Below are 20,389 nucleotides of genomic sequence, written 5' to 3'. Positions count from 1 at the left end.
GCTTTCGTGGCACCTGGGCTTCGTACCTCACAGTGAAGCCATAAAGGGCAAAGTGCCCGTTTTGGTGCTTCCTGTGAGAAGCCTAGTTCTGTTCGGAACCCGCCGGGGAGCTCAGGCACTGGCCTGCACTCGGAGGGAGGAGACCAGCTTGGGGAGCATGGACAGCCAGCAGTGGCAGGGATCGTGGTCACTGTCAAGTGGGGCTTCCTCTTCATAGAATCATAGAATATCAGGGTTGGAAGGGACCTCAGGAGGTCATCTAGTCCAACCCCCTGCTCAAAGCAGGACCAATCCCCAATTAAATCATCCCAGCCAGGGCTTTGTCAAGCCTGACCTTAAAAACTTCTAAGGAAGGAGATTCTACCACCTCCATAGATAACGCATTCCAGTGTTTCACCACCCTCCTAGTGAAAAAGTTTTTCCTAAAATCCAACCTAAACCTCCCTCACTGCAACTTGAGACCATTACTCCTTGTCCTGTCATCCGGTACCACTGAGAATAGTCTAGATCCATCCTCTCTGGAACCACCTCTCAGGTAGTTGAAAGCAGCTATCAAATCCCCCCTCATTCTTCTCTTCTGCAGACTAAACAATCCCAGTTCCCTCAGCCTCTCTTCATAAGTCATGTGTTCCAGACCCCTAATCATTTTTGTTGCCCTTCGCTGGACTCTCTCCAATTTATCCACATCCTTCTTGTAGTGTGGGGCCCAAAACTGGACACAGTACTCCAGATGAGGCCTCACCAATGTCGAATAGAGGGGAACGATCACGTCCCTCGATCTGCTGGCAATGCCCCTACTTATACATCCCAAAATGCCATTGGCCTTGGCAACAAGGGCACACTGCTGACTCATATCCAGCTTCTCGTCCACTGTCACCCTAGGTTCTTTTCCGCAGAACTGCTGCCTAGCCATTCGGTCCCTAGTCTGTAGCTGTGCATTGGGTTCTTCCGTCCTAAGTGCAGGACCCTGCACTTATCCTTATTGAACCTCATCAGATTTCTTTTGGCCCAATCCTCCAATTTGTCTAGGTCCCTCTGTATCCTATCCCTCCCCTCCAGCGTATCTACCACTCCTCCCAGTTTAGTATCATCCGCAAATTTGCTGAGAGTGCAATCCACACCATCCTCCAGATCATTTATGAAGATATTGAACAAAACCGGCCCGAGGACCGACCCCTGGGGCACTCCACTTGATACCGGCTGCCAACTAGACATGGAGCCATTGATCACTACCCGTTGAGCCCGACAGTCTAGCCAACTTTCTACCCACCTTATAGTGCATTCATCCAGCCCATACTTCTTTAACTTGCTGACAAGAATACTGTGGGAGACGGTGTCAATAGCTTTGCTAAAGTCAAGAAACAATACATCCACTGCTTTCCCTTCATCCACAGAATCAGTAATCTCATCGAAGAAGGCGATTAGATTAGTCAGGCATGACCTTCCCTTGGTGAATCCATGCTGACTGTTCCTGATCACTTTCCTCTCATGTAAGTGCTTCAGGATTGATTCTTTGAGGACCTGCTCCATGATTTTTCCAGGGACTGAGGTGAGGCTGACTGGCCTGTAGTTCCCAGGATCCTCCTTCTTCCCTTTTTTAAAGATTGGCACTACATTAGCCTTTTTCCAGTCATCCGGGACTTCCCCCGTTCGCCACGAGTTTTCAAAGATAATGGCCAATGGCTCTGCAATCACAGCCACCAATTCCTTTAGCACTCTCGGATGCAACTCGTCCGGCCCCATGGACTTGTGCATGTCCAGCTTTTCTAAATAGTCCCTAACCACCTCTTTCTCCACAGAGGGCTGGCCATCTATTCCCCATGTTGCGATGCCCAGCGCAGCAGTCTGGAAGCTGACCTTGTTCGTGAAGACAGAGGCAAAAAAAGCATTGAGTACATTAGCTTTTTCCACATCCTCTGTCACTAGGTTGCCTCCCTCATTCAGTAAGGGGCCCACACTTCCCTTGGCTTTCTTCTTGTTGCCAACATACCTGAAGAAACCCTTCTTGTTACTCTTGACATCTCTCACTAGCTGCAGCTCCAGGTGCGATTTGGCCCTCCTGATTTCATTCCTACATGCCCGAGCAATATTTTTATACTCTTCCCTGGTCATATGTCCAACCTTCCACTTCTTGTAAGCTTCTTTTTTATGTTTAAGATCCGCTAGGATTTCACCGTTAAGCCAAGCTGGTCACCTGCCATATTTACTATTCTTTCGACACATCCGGATGGTTTGTTCCTGTAACCTCAACAGGGATTCCTTGAAATACAGCCAGCTCTCCTGGACTCCTTTCCCCTTCATGTTAGTCCCCCAGGGGATCCTACCCATCCGTTCCCTGAGGGAGTCAAAGTCTGCTTTCCTGAAGTCCAGGGTCCGTATCCTGCTGCTTACCTTTCTTCCCTGTGTCAGGATCCTGAACTCAACCAACTCATGGTCACTGCCTCCCAGATTCCCATCCACTTTTGCTTCCCCCACTAATTCTTCCCTGTTTGTGAGCAGCAGGTGAAGAAAAGCTCCCCCCCAGTTGGCTCCTCTAGCACTTGCACCAGGAAATTGTCCCCTACGCTTTTCAAAAACTTCCTGGATTGTCTGTGCACTGCTGTAATGCTCTCCCAGCAGATATCGGGAAAATTAAAGTCACCCATGAGAACCAGGGCGTGCGATCTAGTAGCTTCTGCGAGCTGCCGGAAGAAAGCCTCATCCACCTCATCCCCCTGGTCCAGTGGTCTATAGCAGACTCCCACCACGACATCACTCTTGTTGCTCACACTTCTAAACTTAATCCAGAGACACTCAGGTTTTTCTGCAGTTTCGTACCGGAGCTCTGAGCAGTCCTATTGCTCTCTTACATACAATGCAACTCCCCCACCTTTTCTGCCCTGCCTGTCCTTCCTGAACAGTTTATAACCATCCATGACAGTACTCCAGTCATGTGAGTTATCCCACCAAGTCTCTGTTATTCCAATCACGTCATAATTCCTTGACATCACCAGGACCTCCAGTTCTCTCTGCTTCTTTCCAAGGCTTTGTGCATTCGTATATAAGCACTTGAGATAACCTGCTGATCACCCCTCATTCTCAGTATGAGGCAGGAGCCCTCCCCTCACAGACGTTCCTGCCTGTGCTTCCTCCCGGTATCCCGCTTCCCCACTTACCTCTTCCCCCCAGCCAGGCAGCGCCCCAGTGAGCACGGAGCCCTGGCCCGGAACTGTCTGCTCTACACCAACAAAGATGCCAGGTAATTAAGGAGGTAATTAGTTTGGGTAATGAAAGGTAATTAGTTGGATTCTCTCTCAGGCCAGGGACTGTTGGGGAAGGCAAGAACACGCAGCCATTGTGCTGAAGGGAGCAAAGGGCTTTGAAAAGCAGCCTCTGGCCGGTTTAACCCTTTCCCTTCCACTCGTGGCTGTGGCATGCAAGATTCCCAAGGAAGGCACAATTCATAGGAGAAATGACTGTTGATGAAGTGAGCTGTAGCTCACGAAAGCTTATGCTCAGATAAATTGGTTAGTCTCTAAGGTGCCACGAGTCCTCCTTTTCTTGTTACTGAGACGTTGCTTCTTGGGGGCTCCTCATGCCCAGAAACCCCTGGGCACCTAGCAGTAAAACCAACACATATTAGAGCCAGAGTCCCACAGCCTGGCCTCCCAGCCACACCGCCGTACATGCCACCCTGACCCTAATCGCTGGGACGGGCGCTAGGGCAGCACGCGGTCCCTGGGGTGGCTTGATCCTGAATTATGAAGGCTTTACAGACTAATAGCCCCGGGGTGCCTCGGGGTAACTACTGCTTTTAGAGTTCAGTCCCAGTCGGGTTGTTGATCAGGAATGGTTGGGAATTCAGCACGAATACTGGCGGATTCGAGGGGGTCCAAGGTTTGGGGCTTATTACTGCCCTTATTTTAGTATTATAGGGCTGCACTGAGATTTAAGCTGAGCAGAGAGGAAATCCCTTAATTCACATGGCACTGGGCAAGGATCCGAGCTGAATGTCGAGCATTCACAGTCTGGATACTGTGACTCCTTATGCACATGCTTGGCTTTATGCACGTGAGTAATCCCATTGACTTCCGTGGAGCTACTCAGATGCAGGCATTTCTGTGGGATCAGGGCCTAAGACAGCAGCACAGACGCAGCGTTGTCAACTTTCATGATTTTGTCAGGAGGCGCATGATATTTACGGTTTTCCTTAAAGCCCCAGCTCCTGGAGTCATGTGGCTCTGTAATGATTTCAGCCTTCATTCTTAAAGAAAAAGTAAGTTTCTAGCCCTTGTGGCTGTGGAGAAAGCTTCAAAATGTGACCTCGGTGCACCCTAAAGGCTGAAAAAACAGAAGGCAAATACAAAGAACCCCACATCTATTGTGTTTACATAATCTCATGACTTTTGGTGAGCCTGACTCATGATTGTTGAGCGTTTGGGGTTAGCAATCCTGCAGCCATACGTTTTCTGCACAGCTCCAGTGCAAAGCCACACTTGTTTGCCAGTCACCCAGCAGATGGGAATTGCTCCCTGTTGAATGGTGGTGTGTGGCACAACATTTGTTGTCCTGCCCTGCTCCTCTCCCAGCGTGGTCTGTGCTGTAGAGCTGATCTCCCCAGTCCTTTCTTCCCCAGAGCTCACAGCCAGCCCAACCTACACCCCCTCCCCCACCCCAGCGGGTAAAGACCACTTCAGTTCCCTGCTTTCCCACTGGTCTGCTGGGTGACCTTGGGCAAGTCACATCCCCCGCTCTCTGCCTCAGTTTCCCTGGGTGTAAAATGCAGCTAATGCAGAGCCCTTTGAGATCTACTGAGGGAAAAGTGCTATGTTAGAGCTAGGTGGTATTGTCACAGTCCCTGGCTCCCCATCTACCAGCCTCCCGCTGACCAGTAAGTTACACTAGGGAGTCCCAGTCTTCTAAGCCTGCTGGCCCATAAGAAAGACATGGCCAGGGGGCTGGATGAAGGGGAGGCATAGACAGCTTCGTCGAGGGGCTGGTTGGAGGTGTATTTCAGGATGGAAGCTGAGGAGACCAGATGCATGGCGAGTCCTTACTGCCCTACGTCCTTCTCTAGCCAGGCTGCCAATACTATTTCGCCCCTTCTCTGCCCCATTCCTCATTTCAAGTGGTTTTCTTTACTTGTATTTTTTCAATGGTGGGTCATTTTTAAAGGGGCCATTGTCAGCTTGAATGCCTTCTAAAGTTATTTCTTTTTTAAAAAAAACGATATTCTGCCGCGGCCCTCTTTAAACAGTACAGCTTGCAACTTGCAAGGAAGTTAGTTGTGGGGGTGAGGAGCCTGGGCGTTGATAACAATTGCAGAGTTCCCAACTCTCGCTCTTTTATTGTGAGGTCTCATTATATTTGTTGTTTCACTTCAAGCCCTGGCTCTTGGTGTGAGATGATTGCAGGAGAATCTCAGCTTTCATTACAGAGAAACAAGTACATTTCTAGCCCGCATGACTGCAGAGAAAAAACTTGGAAATGTGACCTGAGTTTAAATCTGAACGCTCAAAGTCCAGAAGGCAAAGAAAAAGAGCCCCCCCCCCCCCCCCGTTTACTTGTAATCTCAGATTTTGAAGCAGTCTCGCGTTTTGGAATGTTTGGGCTTGGCCACCCCGGGACAGGGGCACGTGACCTGAGGTGCAGAGAGTGGCGCGTTCATTGGTTTAGCTGGCAATCACAGTTGCACATTGGGTGGGTAGGAAAGCTCCCGGTCTCTGCACACCTCCCGTTCTCGGGTCACGGTTTGGGGCCTCATAGGAACAATAAGGAAGCATCTAGGAAACACTGCAGCAAACATGCCTGTGTGGGTTTGTTTTTACAGGCTGGGAGGGAAGCTGCAAAGGAGGGCCGGGGAGAAAGAGCCAGGATGACACCAGCATGTTAAGTAGCTTCCAGTAACACAGCAGACAGTTGTGAATCCACTTTGAGCTTTTAGGATGCAGGCTGTGTGGCTGCTGCTAATGTTACTGTAAGCTCTGGGTGTGCTGGGATCTGCATATCATCCTAAGTGCGCTGGGTTTAGGGCACAGAGTCTAGCGACATCATTCACTAACTGCTCAGTGTATTTTCCTTGAATGGGAAGCACATCCATCAGGGAGCCTGTAATCCAGCGAGTGGCTGCATCGTTACTAATCACTATTAAGTCTCCTCTGGTTTTTTGAAATGGAAGCTCTTTAATCTGATGTCACTGTAATATTGCTCGGTTTTAGAACAACTCTGGTTGCTGCCGCTGCCAGGAAACCAGAGACCGCAATAAATCTGTGACGCTGAGCCTTGGTTAACCAAGGAGGGTGAGAGTCTCCGAGCTGTGCGATGATATCCTCCCCTGCTCCATGAAATCTCTTTGAGCCATCTTATTTCTGTGCAGCACCTATTACAGCGTGATCCAGGGACCAGCCCTGGAGGAGTCAATTCCTGCTGCTCAGGCCCCCTTAGCTGTAGCTGACATGTCAGATTGCGAGTGGTGGGCTTTGGAAGGGAGCATGGGCAGAGGAGCAGACTAAGAATTGGGGCACGTGGGTTCTGTTTCCTGTGCTACCACTGATTTACTGCATGAGCTTGAGTAAATCACTTAACTGCTCCGTGCCTCAGTTTCCGCACCATATGTTGAGGATAATTGGGGTGTTGCAGAAATCGTTATGTTTTAAAGTGCTTTGCGATCCCGGCATGAAGGGCGCTAGAGGTGTGAAGAGTGGGATCATTGCTAGATGGAGCAATTAGGGATGATGTTAACTCTCTTCCGTGTCTATCGAATCCATCCATCTAGGATCACATCAGGCCCTCATCATTGTAGTACCTGAACACCTCCCTAGGATAGAGCTAACACGACACAGCACCTGTCACACAGTGACTGGCCCCTTTAAGAGGGAGTGAGGTCCAGTGCATCTGTGACTAAATATGTGCTCCCAATTGGGAAGGCAGCACCCACTGGAGCCTGTATAGTTTCTACTCCCCCCTCTCCTTAGCTTCTGGTTCCCGTTTAAATAGCCCAACACTAGGGTGAGGGCAGGGCCTCCTTGATTACACCCCAGGCTCTCCAAGGCATAGGCGCCAGCCTACCCTTAAAGGGGTAGTACACTCTTGGAAAAGGTCCAACAAGGGGGTTAGATATCTCCCTTCTTCCCATATGACACTCTTCTCTGCTGTGTGGGTGGGTGAGTGGGTATGGGTGTGGGGAGGGGAGGCTGAACAAGTGAGTCTTGTATTTTGTTCTGGAGACATGAGGTCTGGTCATTCTCATTTCCTCTAGAAGGGAGTTCCATAGTCTTTCCATTGACTTCTCTGGGCTTCCGATCAGGCCCTTAACATCCAGTGTCATCCAAACTGCGGATGGAGTTAAGGATCTCTCCAGCTCCCCTCCTGCAGAGTTTAGCAGCATTACAGCAGCAGACCGGAGGAGCTCTGCAGATCCTGAGTATCAAACTCCCCCTGATTTATACCCAGTGTAACTTTTCACTTAATAACAATATCTGGCTGGGGGATCTGTGCCTGTCTGCAAACTCCATACATACAGGAAACACTTCCCTCCTGGAGAAATTGCATTGCTTTTGGGTTGGAAAACAGCAATCACTGAAACACAAGGAAGGGGTAATTCTGGCCAAGCATCTCAGAACAAACTCTTCCTCTTGTGGGAAGTGCAAGGGAGTCTTTAATCTCCATGCGGAGCAGTCCCTGGTTTCAGGGTCTTACCTGCAAGAGCCACAACCTCCTACATGTAATTCCATGCAGTTTTCAATGTGGGTATCTACCCAAAGGAGGAAGGATGTCTCGGAGATTAGGGTGCTCGCCTAGGATTCAATTCCCAGCTGTACCACTGACTTCCTGTGTGGCCTTAGGCAAGTCGCTTGGTTTCCATATGCCTTCGTCTGTCAAATAGGGACGAACGCACTTCGCTACCTTACAGGGTGTTGTGTTGCATTAAAGGCGGTGACGTGCTCAGATACAATGGAATTGGGGGCCAGTTACATGTGTGAGAGAGACAGAAAGACCAAGTCAATCTTTATGGAAAATTAATGTGTCAGGCAAACCCAGGCCAACCTTTTCCAAAAGGGGGGAAAGGGGGCTCAATTTCTGGATGCTCAACTTGACACCTTAAAAGGACCTGATGCAGAAAGTGGTGAGCGCTGACCCTATGAAATTCAGGTCCCTTTAAAGTGTGTGAAGTTCAGCCCCCAAAATCGCTGATCACCTTTGGCCCTGGTCCTTAAGACATCCCCACCCCTGAACAAAAGCTGCTGACAGGGCAATTTAAGTGGCTAGATACACCTTCTTTTTCATGGGTGGGATCAAACCCCACTTTCCCTGAAGGGAATCCTTTCTTTTCGATCCCGAGATTCCCACAGGAGGTGGATTCCCATGACAAGGGCCTTCTCTGTTTCCTCATTTTCCTAGCGGGGGTTGTAATGAGAAGCCGGTCCTGGGATTTTGCTCAAGTCGTTAATAGTTTCAGAACAGATCCTTCTCACAACACAGTGAAGTTAATTCCTCGCCCATAACATGCTTGCACAAAAACCAACACATCACCAGGCATTTCACCCCCAGTAATGAGTTATCCAGAGCCCCGATTCGTTTAAAGATTCCACTTGCTGTGCAGAAGAACAATTCAAATGTATTTTGTTCCTTAGATCCTGGTGAGACAAAAGTCTTGAGAGAAAGATAATTGTTGGCTCAAAACTTCAGTCTGCATTCAGCAGCAATTCATCACCTCCATGTGTGGTTTGAAGCTGGGCTTGCTCAATATTCAAGCTGGGAACACTCAGTAGGAAAGAATAGACTTGGGGCAGCATGAAATATCACCAGCAAAATTCTCCCTAAACTGCTTTCATTTCATGCCCTTTGCTTTGCCGCTAGACGCCATGCAGGAAAGGGAAGGAAATCAGGCGTCTCTTTATATTCCTTCCAGCTCTTTAAAAAGCACTGGGAATGTGGTGGGGCTATTGGAATTCATGGTCCTGCCATCTCTCAGAGTCTGTTCCTAGAATCTTTGCTCATCTGAGATGGTACTTCCAGGGTTTTATGCTAGATCATGGAGATAGAATACTAGTGCCAGTGGCATAAGTAACTGTGACGATGGCATCTCTATACCACACCAGTGGATGTGCCTAGTACACACACTAGCTTCCCTGCTAGGCTGGGGATGGGTCCTTTGCAGAGGGAAGGGGATTCTAGAGGGAAGATTTTATAGAGTAAGACATAAGCGCTCTGCTTTCTCTCTTGTGGAGACTTTACTTTTGTTCTTTCTTTCCTTCTTGTTTCAGTTTGAAATAGGCCACCTTGTCTGTACCGTACATGCCTTGCTCTTTGTATTTGGAAGACCCAGCACAATCTCTCTGGGAGCATCTGAGATCCTTCAGCTCTGCTGCTATAACCCCACGTCACCCAGGTCATCGTGGACGTGTGTGACACGACAGTTAGGGGCATGTTCCAAATTCATGGACCGATACTAAGAGATGCTCTCCGTGGTCACTGAGACTCAACGGCTCTCATTTCAATGGCAGTGTAAAGAGATGAGTGTGTATGGTTCTGCCACCGTTGTAACCTGTCTGAGCTCAGTGGGAATGTATGAGATACTCCAGTATGATTCTATAGCTAAAACTCTAATGGCCGTGATGTTATGGATGGTAGAGGGACTAGTGGGGTGGGGGGAAGACTCCAGTACCAACCTCCTGGAGTAATAACACTATTGTGTGCTGTTCTCTTTGGGCCTATTACCCCAGGAGCTACGCTCACAGGACTCAAAAGACGGAGACGCAGTAGTGGGGTATGAAACAATCAGTTTCATTGATCATGACTGTGCTGCTTCGGAGATTCCCCAGCACGGTTTGTGGGGACAGTGTCTCTTTGGTTATTACAAAGCCCTGAGCTGGAGTATGGAGAGGCTCATCCCTGGATTGTTTTCCCCAAATGGGGAGACCGAGCTAAGTTTTCCCCAGTGTATGACCCCTGCACATGTGGGTTAGCAGATTTAGAATCAACAATTGGAATGTACAGCACCACGCACATGGCTCATTTGAAACTACAGTTTACGTAAGAATTGCCAGACCAGATCAGACCAAGGTCCATTTAATCCAGAAGGCTGTCTCTGACAGTGGCCAATGCCAGCTGCTTCAGAGGAAGACGCAAGAACCCCTGCAGCAGGCAGATGGGGGATAATTTACCCCAGGGAAGTCTCCTCTTATCCCCTAATACTCAAAGACTGATTTAAGCCCTGAAGCATGAGGAGGGTTTATCCACTTTCAGACTTTTTTTTAAAAAAAGTATTAACGAGAATAGCCAAAGTTACAATAGCAATCCAGGTGAACATCCAGTCCCTCTGTGAATCTTGCTAAGGACATCCAGTGGCAATGAGTTCCACAAGGTAATTACACATTGTGTGAACGTGTACAATAACCAAACCATGCCTCTTTCCCGTCTTTATTCTGAAATGAATTTAGTGATGGTTAAAGGTATTTAAATGGGCAGGTCTGAAGATTCAAATGGTTGGGTTATTTATAGAACCTGGGCAATAGCAGTGCAAGCTTCCGCCGCCTTGACCAGGAGGGACCCAACTTTAGGCTGGGGGGGCAGGGGTGTACTCTCCATGGCCCATTCAACTCTTGGTCTCTGGTGCTGGGAAGATGGTACCAAGAAATTTGCCAGTTAGGGCCAACGGTGCTGGTAAATTCTGTTCCTTGAGTTGTTCTCTGTTCCATGAAGGTGTTTGCCTTGCAAGTGGATGTCGGCCAAGGCAGCATTTGTGTCTCAGGCGGTGTGTGTTACTATCAGCCTTGCATATGGCTCTTTTGCCTTTTAGCTGCACACTGATCTTTGCCAGACATGTTTTGCGTGGTGGCATATGGGGGGTAGAGTAAGGGATGGGAAGGTGTATTTTCGTAAAGGGAGGAGATCCTTCCCTTCCAGGGGTAAGAGAGGGTGCGTCTGCACTGCAAAAACAAAAACACCCTGCAGCAGTGAATCTCAGAGCCAGGGTCAACTGACTCAGGCTCAGGGGGCTCTTGCTATGGGCTAAAAATAGAAGTGTAGACGGTCCCAGTTGAGCTGGAGCTCGGGCTCTGAGATCCACCCCGCTCAGCAGGTTTCAGAGCCCAGCTCCAGCCTAAGCAGGAGTGTCGACACTGCTATGTTTATCCCCATAGCGTGAGCCTGCGTCCGATGACCCAAGATCTGAGACTGGCTGCCCAAGGTGGTTTTTTGCACAGTAGTTGTACCCAAAGAGACCTACAAACCCTGGAGTGCGACTGCAATGTGCTCCTGGCTTTCCCAGGCTGAGCCCCAGAACAGCCTTTCCTGGAAGCGAGATTCTGCCCTGTAGGCAGAATGGGAGGCCATTAGTGATCTGCACCAGGTGCTGGGGTGTAAAATGTCTTTTGATTCAGATTTCCCTGGTTTTTCTTAAGGGTAAAATCAGCCACGGAGACAGACAGACCCACACACACAATGTTTGGGCCCTTTAGGTCCCTCACTCCAGCGGCTCAGCAGATGGGACTTGGCAGTTGTACATGTGTGTTTCACGTGGTGTTTGCAGGGCAGTGCCCTGACATGTTGCCATGAATATTCAGGTGCAGACAGCTCCTGATTAACAGGCACGCGCAAGAGAAGCAGGAGTGAGCGCACTGCCATCAGCTAACGGACCGCTGATGGTGGATGGCACTGCTACCCTTGCCCCTCTCCTGCGCCTGTCTAGGGGACCCCTGCCAGCAGCCACTGAGGTCGGCACAGGTTTGGCCATTCGCTCTGGTGGGAGCAGAATGGGACTGCAGAGATGTCAGAGATGCTGTTTCCATTTGGTTCCATCCTCCTTTGGATAGGGGTAAGGATCTGGCAGGTGGAATGAGCTGAGTTTACTGCAGACTGAAGTGCTGGCTAAGCCACAGAATGAGTGGAGCACAGGGCCGTCTCAGACATGAACTGGAAGCTGAGCCTGAGTGGGGCAGAGCACCTCAAAGCCTCAGTGACTTTTCACTTGTCCTTTGGCTGACCCTGCCCTAGGCCATAGTAATTCTTAATGCATCTAAAGCACCTGCCCTCCCAGGTTCTCAAACACTTGACACACAGCAGCACGCTGAGACTCACAACCCCTGTCTGCCGTGGGTCAGTACTGTCGTCCTCATATCATAGAGTGGGGAAACTGAGGCAAAGATTCCATGAAAACCTGCTCCCGCTGCAGGTGCTGGGCATTGTGTGATGTACTTCAGTGGCAGCAGGACTGGGCCCTGTGTGAGTTGCCCGAGGTCCCACAGTGAGTCAGGGAGAAGAGAGCATAGGAGTCCTGGTTTCCAGCCCCGTGCCTTGACCACACTGATAGTGATTAGTTGTTTAAGGAGAACTTAATACCAGCTTTAGAAGATGAACGTACTCAGCTGTTCAGTTAGTTTTTAATGGGACAGTGGTTCTTATCCGATTAAATGTTGTTTTTCTTGATCATTCGAGGAAGGATTTGGGGTATTTGGCCTTTGCTAATAACCTGGGCAAGTCACATTAAGTGGGTCATGGGGCAGAATTCTGCTGCTGTTTTGTCTGCCTTGCTCTGAGGTGGGAACATTTGTGCAAAGTGGCAACCGAGAGCTGAGGGGAAGAAGGACATGGCAAAGGGCAGAGAGACAAGAAGAGCAACTGGGTAAATAGTAATTAGTCTTGCTTGGATACATAGCTGGGGCCAGCTGTATTAATAATGTTAATGACTGCCTGCTGCTGTCTGAAATCAAAGTGGGACTGGGCAGGACCCGATGGGGACGTGCCATGCCGACACCTCATTTTCAAGCAGGAAAACGTGTCGGGCGTCAAGTCCTAAATCTGGAGAATAGGAGTGAATGCAACACCTCCCTGCGCCTTGGCTCTCTGCTCCCTCCAACCCCACTTCTCTCCCTCTCTCCTTCCCTTGGCGGGTGGAGAATATGATGCCACCACGTCGGGATCCTCTTGTGATTGCAACAAGAATCTTGAAGCACAGTCATGCTGAATGTCTGGGGACCAGTTTTTCCTGGGTGTAATTATTGAAGTCAGCAGAGTTACAGCAGCACGGCAAGGGGACTCTGATTCCACACATACTACCTCTGTAAAAAACAAAGGGCCACTCCTTGGTACTGAGACCAAGGATCTTTGGAAGTGTGCATCAGTCCAGCTAGTGCAAAGGATTTTGAGGGCAGGCCAAATCAATCGACCCACTACCGTACTAATGCTCTACAGAGAGGTCTGTGTGTGTCTGTGGCCCCAACCACACTGAAGTCAATGGGTGACCTTAACTGACTGATCCTCCCCCCCGCCAGGAGGTGGATAAGTAGTAATGGCCCCATCCTATGGATAGGGAAACCAAAGCACAGAAGCAGTAAAGAGGCTCACCCAAGGTCATAACAAGTCACAGACAAAACCAGGCTTTGAATGTAGGTCTTTTCAGTCCTTTTTCCATGTTCTAACCATTAGGCAACACTGCCCGCCATTCTGTTTATTTCAGTTGATAAAATGTTCCTCTTCAGACCTCTAGGTCCGAATAGAGGATTATACGTACCCTGCTGGACTCCAACAATTGACTGACTATGTATTAAAACATCTACTAATCATTTATTAACCCCTTTAAAACTGTTTATAGATGGAACCTTAATATAAAGTAGGACCTTACCCAACCCTTATCTAAAAACAAAAGGAGTACTTGTGGCACCTTAGAGACTAACCAATTTATTTGAGCGTAAGCTTTCGTGAGCTACAGCTCACTTCATCGGATGCATCCGATGAAGTGAGCTGTAGCTCACGAAAGCTTATACTCAAATAAATTGGTTAGTCTCTAAGGTGCCACAAGTACTCCTTTTCTTTTTGCAAATACAGACTAACACGGCTGCTACTCTGAAACCAACCCTTATCTAGCGCTTCTCATCCATAGAGCTCATAAACTTTAAAAAGGAGGTCAGTACTAGACCCATTGTACAGATGGGGAAATGGAGGCATGGGAAGAGGAAGCAAGGTCATCCTGTGGGTCAATGGCAGCATCACTAGAACTCATATCTCCTGAGTCCCAACCCAGTGCCTGATCCACTCTGCCAGGTTTAAAAAAAGAAAAAGAAACATTAAAAAATGTGATCCAGTGACAATGTAACAGGGCATAGTAGGGCCTTGGTCCTGCCTCTGCTCTGCTCCAGAGACCCTCAGGTTCAGCAATCACTTGTGCAGTTTATTTACAGCGTGCAAGCCCGCCACCTTCTCACCATATACAGTTTGAGGGTTTCAGCCTTAAGGGTGTCTCAGTCTTTGCAGCCAGGAGAAAAGAGCTTCCACTCTCTGGCTTCCCCCCTTTCTGTCTGCCCCCCTGGCTTCCTTCCCCTGAGGCTTTTACGCAGCCCCAGGCTAATCCGCTGTTTCTTCTTTGCCAATCAGACCCAGGTTTATCTAGCCAGCTCCAATTTACCTCCCTTGATTGGAGCTGGCGTGACAGAGGGCTGGCTCAGGAGTCCCAGCCCAGCACACTATCACACCACCTCAAAGATCTTTCCAAACCAAGGCCATCAGTCCACGTTAAGTAAAATGGGACAGATGCTCAGTTGGAGTAAATTGCCATAGCGCCATCAATGGCCTCAGTAGTTGTCGAAATAAAAACGCGAATGACGGCAGCATTGTCTCTCCGTCTAGGAAACGTCTTGCCGAAAACCAAGCCAAATAAAATGAACCACTGGGGGGAAAAAAACCCCAGAAAAGAAATCTGGTGCTTAGTATAAATGTACATTGTAAAGTCCATTTTAGACTCGTGTCTCAGAAATGTACCTGGGTACATGTGAACATGCTGTCATTACAGCTGTGGAAGTGGACGCTCAGTGCCAAGCCTTTGGGTCTGTATGATCATTTTTAAAAGCTCCTATTGCTCTGTTTGGTTTGAAAGCTTGTTGCAGCTGATGGAGGCTGGGGAAATGCCTGCTTGGTGGTACATGCAGGATGCTAGTGTCTTCCAGAGTCATTTTGACTGGGGCTGTCAAGCCATTAAAAAAATTAATCATGATTAATCATGTGATTAAAAAATTAATTGCGTGATTAATCGCGCTGTTAAACAACAATAGAATACCATTTATTTAAATATTTTGGATGTTTTCTGCACTTTCAATTATATTGATTTCAATTGCAATAAAGAACACAAAGTGTTCACTGCTCATTTTATATTTATTTTTTATTATAAATATTTGCACTGTAAAAAACAAAAGAAATGGTATTTTTCAATTCACCTCATACAAGTACTGTAGTGCAATCTCTTTCTCGTGAAAGTTAAACTTACAAATGTAGAATTATGTACCAAAAAAACCTGCATTCACAGATAAAATAATGTAAAACTTCAGAGCCTACAAGTCCAATCAGTCCTACTTCTTGTTCAGCCAGACAAACAAGTTTGTTTACTTTTGCAGAAGATAATGCTGCCCATTGCTTATTTACAATGTCACCTGAAAGTGAGAACAGGAGTTTGCATGGCACTTTTGTAGCCGGCATCACAAGATATTTGTATCAGATGCACCAAAGATTCATATGTCCCTTCATGCTTCAGCCACCATTCCAGGCGTGCATGCTGATGACGGGTTCTGCTTGATAACAATCCAAAGCAGAGCAGACCGATGCATGTTCATTTTCATCATCTGCGTCAGATGCCACCAGCAGAAGGTGGTTCGGGTTCTGTAGTTTCTGCATCAGAGTGTTGCTCTTTTAAGACTTCTGAAAGCATGATCTACATCTCGTCCCTCTCAGATTTTGGAAGGCACTTCAGATTCTTAAACCTTGGGTCGAGTGCTGTAGCTGTCTTCTTTGCATTTTGTCAAATCTGCAGTGAAAGTGTTCTTAAAATGAACAACATGTGCCGGGTCATCATCCGAGACTGCTATAACGAGAAATATATGGCAGCATACGGGTAAAACAGAGCAGGAGACATACAGGTCTCTCCCCAAGGAGTTCAGTCACAAATTTAAAGAACATATTATTTTAAAACGCATCATCAGCGTGGAATCATGTCCTCTGGAACAGTGGCTGAAGCATGAAGGGACATATGAATCTTTAGCGCATCTGGCATGTAAATATCTTGCTACTCCGGCTACAACAGTGCCATGCGAATGCCTGTTGTCATTTTCAGGTGACATTGTAATCAAGAAGCGGGCAGCATTAGCTCCCGTAAATGTAAACAAACTTATTTCTCTTAGCGATTGGTTGAACAAGAAGTGGGACTGAGTGGACTTGTAGGCTCTAAACTTTTACATTGTTTTATTTTTGAGTGCAGTTATGTAACAAAACAACCCCCTACATTTCTAAGTTGCACTTTCATGAGAAAGAGATTGCACTACAGTACTTGTATGAGGTGAACTGAAAAATATTATTTCTTTTGTTTAGCATTTTTACAATGCAAATATTTGTAATAAAAATAATATAAAGTGAGCACTTTGTATTCTGTGTTGTAATTGAAATTGATATATTTGAAAATGTAGAAAAACATCCAAAAATATTTAATAAATTTCAGTTGGTATTCTACTGTTTAACAGTGTGATTAAACCAGCAATTAATCACAATAAAAATTTTAATCGTGATTAATTTTTTTTAGTTAATCACGTGAGTTAACTGTGATGAATCGACAGCCCTACTTTTGACCCTTTCCAGCCAGTGCAGGTGAGAGAATAACAGAGGAGGATATGTATGGTATGTCTGCATATTGTACGTTAAAATTTCTAAGGACTCTGAGTTCAGCAGAGTTTGTTCTCAGTGTTGCTGCAGCCTGTTAAAAAAGAGACACACCCATACTGTGCTCTCTCCTCGAAACTTTCCTTTTGTTCTTTCTTTTTTGCTGTTTTCCTTCATCTTCAAAATAAGCCACTGTGGAGTGAAAGTATGCGTGTTTTGTTTTGGTGTAGGGAAAGGTAGCAAGATGCATCAGCACATCCTTCAGAGCTTTGCTGAATCAGAGCCTAGATTTATTCAGGAGAGAATTGGATCAAATACTAAGTATGGGAGCCTGCCATGTTTGTGTGTGTGTAAGAAAGAAAGAGAGAGAGAGAGACCAAATGATTCAGCAGCTCCCAGCACTGATTCTAAACACATAATTCCACTGGCTATTTTTGTGGTACCTTTGATTTGTACCCATCTCTAACTACTTTGGTATGCCCCTAACAAATTGCAAGGCCATGGAGCCAACAGGCATTCGCTCCATAGTGCTAAAAGAAATTAAGCCTCCCATAATAACCATCATACAGAGAATCGCAAACGAAGGGCTTTGTCATAGGCAAACAGACTATGCCATGGATGGAGAAACACACCCAGGAACCATGCAGCCCTAGGAGAGAGAGGAAATCTCCCTCAGAAAAGCAGGTCATGTGTAATCCTTCTGCTAGGTGGTGTTGGCAGCAATGAGAGCTGTGTTTAGTTATCTAGGGTTTCCTTCAATAACTTTGGCTCGAGTCCCCACCCAAAAACCTGAAAACACTACCCCCACCCCCACCCCCGGTACCCTTGATGAGCAGTACTCCTCCTGTGCAAGCATGGAGTCCGCTACATGAAACAAAGAAATCTCGACTGGGGGAGAGGGAAAAGGGACGCATTAAATTTGGGGAAGCCAGTAACAAAGAATCAACAATTTCTAGTGCTGTGAAAGTCCAGCAGCAAATACTAACCACACATCAAAAAAAAGTTTCATTCAGTTCTTTGTAAGGGGGCGGGAGTGAGCAGTAGAACTTCTTACACCTCCAGGGATTGTTTATTGGATTCATTACTGATGTGTCTGGAAACCACCTGCATTCAGAAAAGCTAAACAATGGCTAGTCTTGCTAAGCAGCTTCATTAATTATCTCCATCTGGCTGGTGTGCACTCAGATACAGAGATTGTTTTGATCATTTGCTGTTTACATATTTTCTTGCAGTTTAGTAAAATACAGAAGCCATCCACAATAAATAAATACTCCTCAAAATAAATAAATAAAATGCATGGAAAAGAGCAGTAGTGAATGTGATCATAATGGGTGAAATTCACCCGGTGTGCAGAAAGCCAGCACAAAGCCTATGCGTTGGCCATAACCCTAGTAGGTGAGACTTAAGGTATTTGCTGCCTGTGGGTGAATTTCTTCCTATAGGAGAATATATGCCATTTATTTAGCACTGAAGGGCTTTATTGGAGTATGTTGTATATAAAGGGGCTGAGTTCCATGCCCCACACCACTCAGATGCACAACCCCCTGCACAAGCCCTATGGTGCCGCAGTGTTTTGGGGGTGGGAAAGGTCAGTCCTTTAGCAATGAGAATTTTGGCCTCCATCTAGGCCGAGAAAGGCTGAGCATATTTCATCAGTCAGCTGCAGGCATTTTGTAAAGTGGTTCCAAGGGAGAATGATCTCACTCAGGAATAGGGTAACCAGATGTCCTGCCTTTATAGGGACGGCCCCGATAGTCAGGGCTTTGTCTTATACAGGCACCCATCCGCTGTCCTGATTGTTCACACTTGCTGGTCACCCTACTTGGGAAGCGAGCTCATAGAATCATAGAATATCAGGGTTGGAAGGGACCTCAGGAGGTCATCTAGTCCACCCCCTGCTTAAAGCAAGACCGATTCCCGACTAAATCATCCCAGCCAGGGCTTTCTCAAGCCTGACCTTAAAAACTTCTAAGGAAGGAGATTCCTCCCTAGTAACACATTCTAGTGTTTCACCACCCTCCTAGTGAAAAAGTTTTTCCTAATATCCAACCTAAATCTCCCCCACTGCAACTGGAGACCATTACTCCTTGTTCTGTCATCTGCTACCACTGAGAACAGACTAGAGCCACCCTCTTTGGAACCCCCTTTCAGGAAGTTAAAAGCAGCTATCAAATCCCCCCTCATTCTTCTCTTCTGAAGACTAAACATCCCCAGTTCCCTCAGCCACTCCTCATAAGTCATGTATTCCAGTCCCCTAATAATTTTTGTTGCTCTCCGCTGGACTCTTTCCAATTTTTCCACATCCTTCTTGTAGTGTGGGGCCCAAAACTGGACACACTACTCCAGATGAGGCCTCACCAATGTCGAATAGAGGGGAACGATCACGTCCCTCGATCTGCTGGCAATGCCCCTACTTATACATTCCAAAATGCCATTGGCCTTCTTGGCAACAAGGGCACACTGTTGACTCATATTGAATTTCTCGTCCACTGTAACCCCTAGGTCCTTTTCTGCAGAACTGCTGCCTAGCCATTCGGTCCCTAGTCTGTAGCAGTGCATGGGATTCTTCTGTCCTAAGTGCAGGACTCTGCACTTGTCCTTGTTGAACCTCATCAGATTTCTTTTGGCCCAATCCTCTAATTTGTCTAGGTCCCTCTGTATCCTATCCCTACCCTCCAGCGTATCTACCACTCCTCCCAGTTTAGTATCGTCTGCAAACTTGCTGAGGGTGCAATCCACACCATCCTCCAGATCATTTATGAAGATATTGAACAAACCGGCCCCAGGACCGACCCCTGGGGCACTCCACTTGATACCGGCTGCCAACTAGACATGGAGCCATTGATCACTACCCGTTGAGCCCGACAATCTAGCCATCTTTCTATCCACCTTAAAGTCCATTCATCCAGCCCATACTTCTTTAACTTGCTGACAAGAATACTGTGGGAGACCGTGTCAAAAGCTTTGCTGAAGTCAAGGAACAACAAGTCCATTGCTTTTCCTTCATCCACAGAGCCAGTTATCTCGTCATAGAAGGCAATTAGATTAGTCAGGCATGACTTGCCCTTGGTGAATCCATGCTGACTGTTCCTGATCACTTTCCTTTCCTCTAAGTGCTTCAGAATTGATTCCTTGAGGACCTGCTCCATGATTTTTCCAGGGACTAAGATGAGGCTGACTGGCCTGTAGTTCCCAGGATCCTCCTGCTTCCCTTTTTTAAAGATGGGCACTACATTAGCCTTTTTCCAGTCACCTGGGACCTCCCCCGATCGCCATGAGTTTTCAAAGATAATGGCCAATGGCTCTGCAATCACATCCACCAACTCCTTTAGCACTCTCGGATGCAACGCATCCGGCCCCATGGACTTGTGCATGTCCAGCTTTTCTAAGTAGTCCCGAACCACTTCTTTCTCCACAGAGGGCTGGTCACCTCCTCCCCATGCTGTGCTGCCCAGTGCAGTAGTCTGGGAGCTGACCTTGTTCATGAAGACCGAGGCAAAAAAAGCATTGAGTACATTCGCTTTTTCCACATCCTCTGTCACTAGGTTGCCTCCCTCATTCAGTAAGGGGCCCACACTTTCCTTGACTTTCTTCTTGTTGCTAATATACCTGAAGAAACCCTTCTTGTTACTCTTAACATCTCTTGCTAGCTGCAACTCCAGGTGTGATTTGGTGTTGCGGTTCAGTGATGAGACAGAACACAGCTTTTTGCAAGCAAGCAGGCTGGTCAGCGGAGATGGGCTGTTCTGCCCCCCCTGCCTTCCACCTTCTC

At 47.4% G+C, this 20,389-nt stretch overlaps 1 long non-coding RNA gene across 3 annotated transcripts in view; it reads left to right on the top strand.

The window, feature by feature from the left end:
* The first annotated feature begins 3,108 nt into the window (after positions 1–3,108).
* The window catches only part of LOC311514924, an 83,163-nt gene continuing 65,882 nt past the window's right edge, over positions 3,109–20,389 (top strand). For 2 of the 3 annotated variants that reach the window (XR_014709979.1, XR_014709981.1), the window contains exons 1-2: positions 3,109–3,238; positions 3,907–4,050. This is a non-coding gene — a long non-coding RNA (uncharacterized lncRNA). The remainder of the gene's footprint in view (positions 3,239–3,906; positions 4,051–20,389) is intronic. The other variant, XR_014709980.1, reaches the window with a different exon arrangement.

The sequence above is a fragment of the Lepidochelys olivacea genome (assembly GCF_965140295.1).
Source record: "Lepidochelys olivacea isolate rLepOli2 genome assembly, chromosome: 1".
In the NCBI taxonomy this organism is placed as follows: Eukaryota; Metazoa; Chordata; order Testudines; family Cheloniidae; genus Lepidochelys; species Lepidochelys olivacea.
The sequence above is the reverse complement of the archived record's forward strand: the minus strand, read 5'-3'. Positions and strand labels throughout refer to the sequence as shown.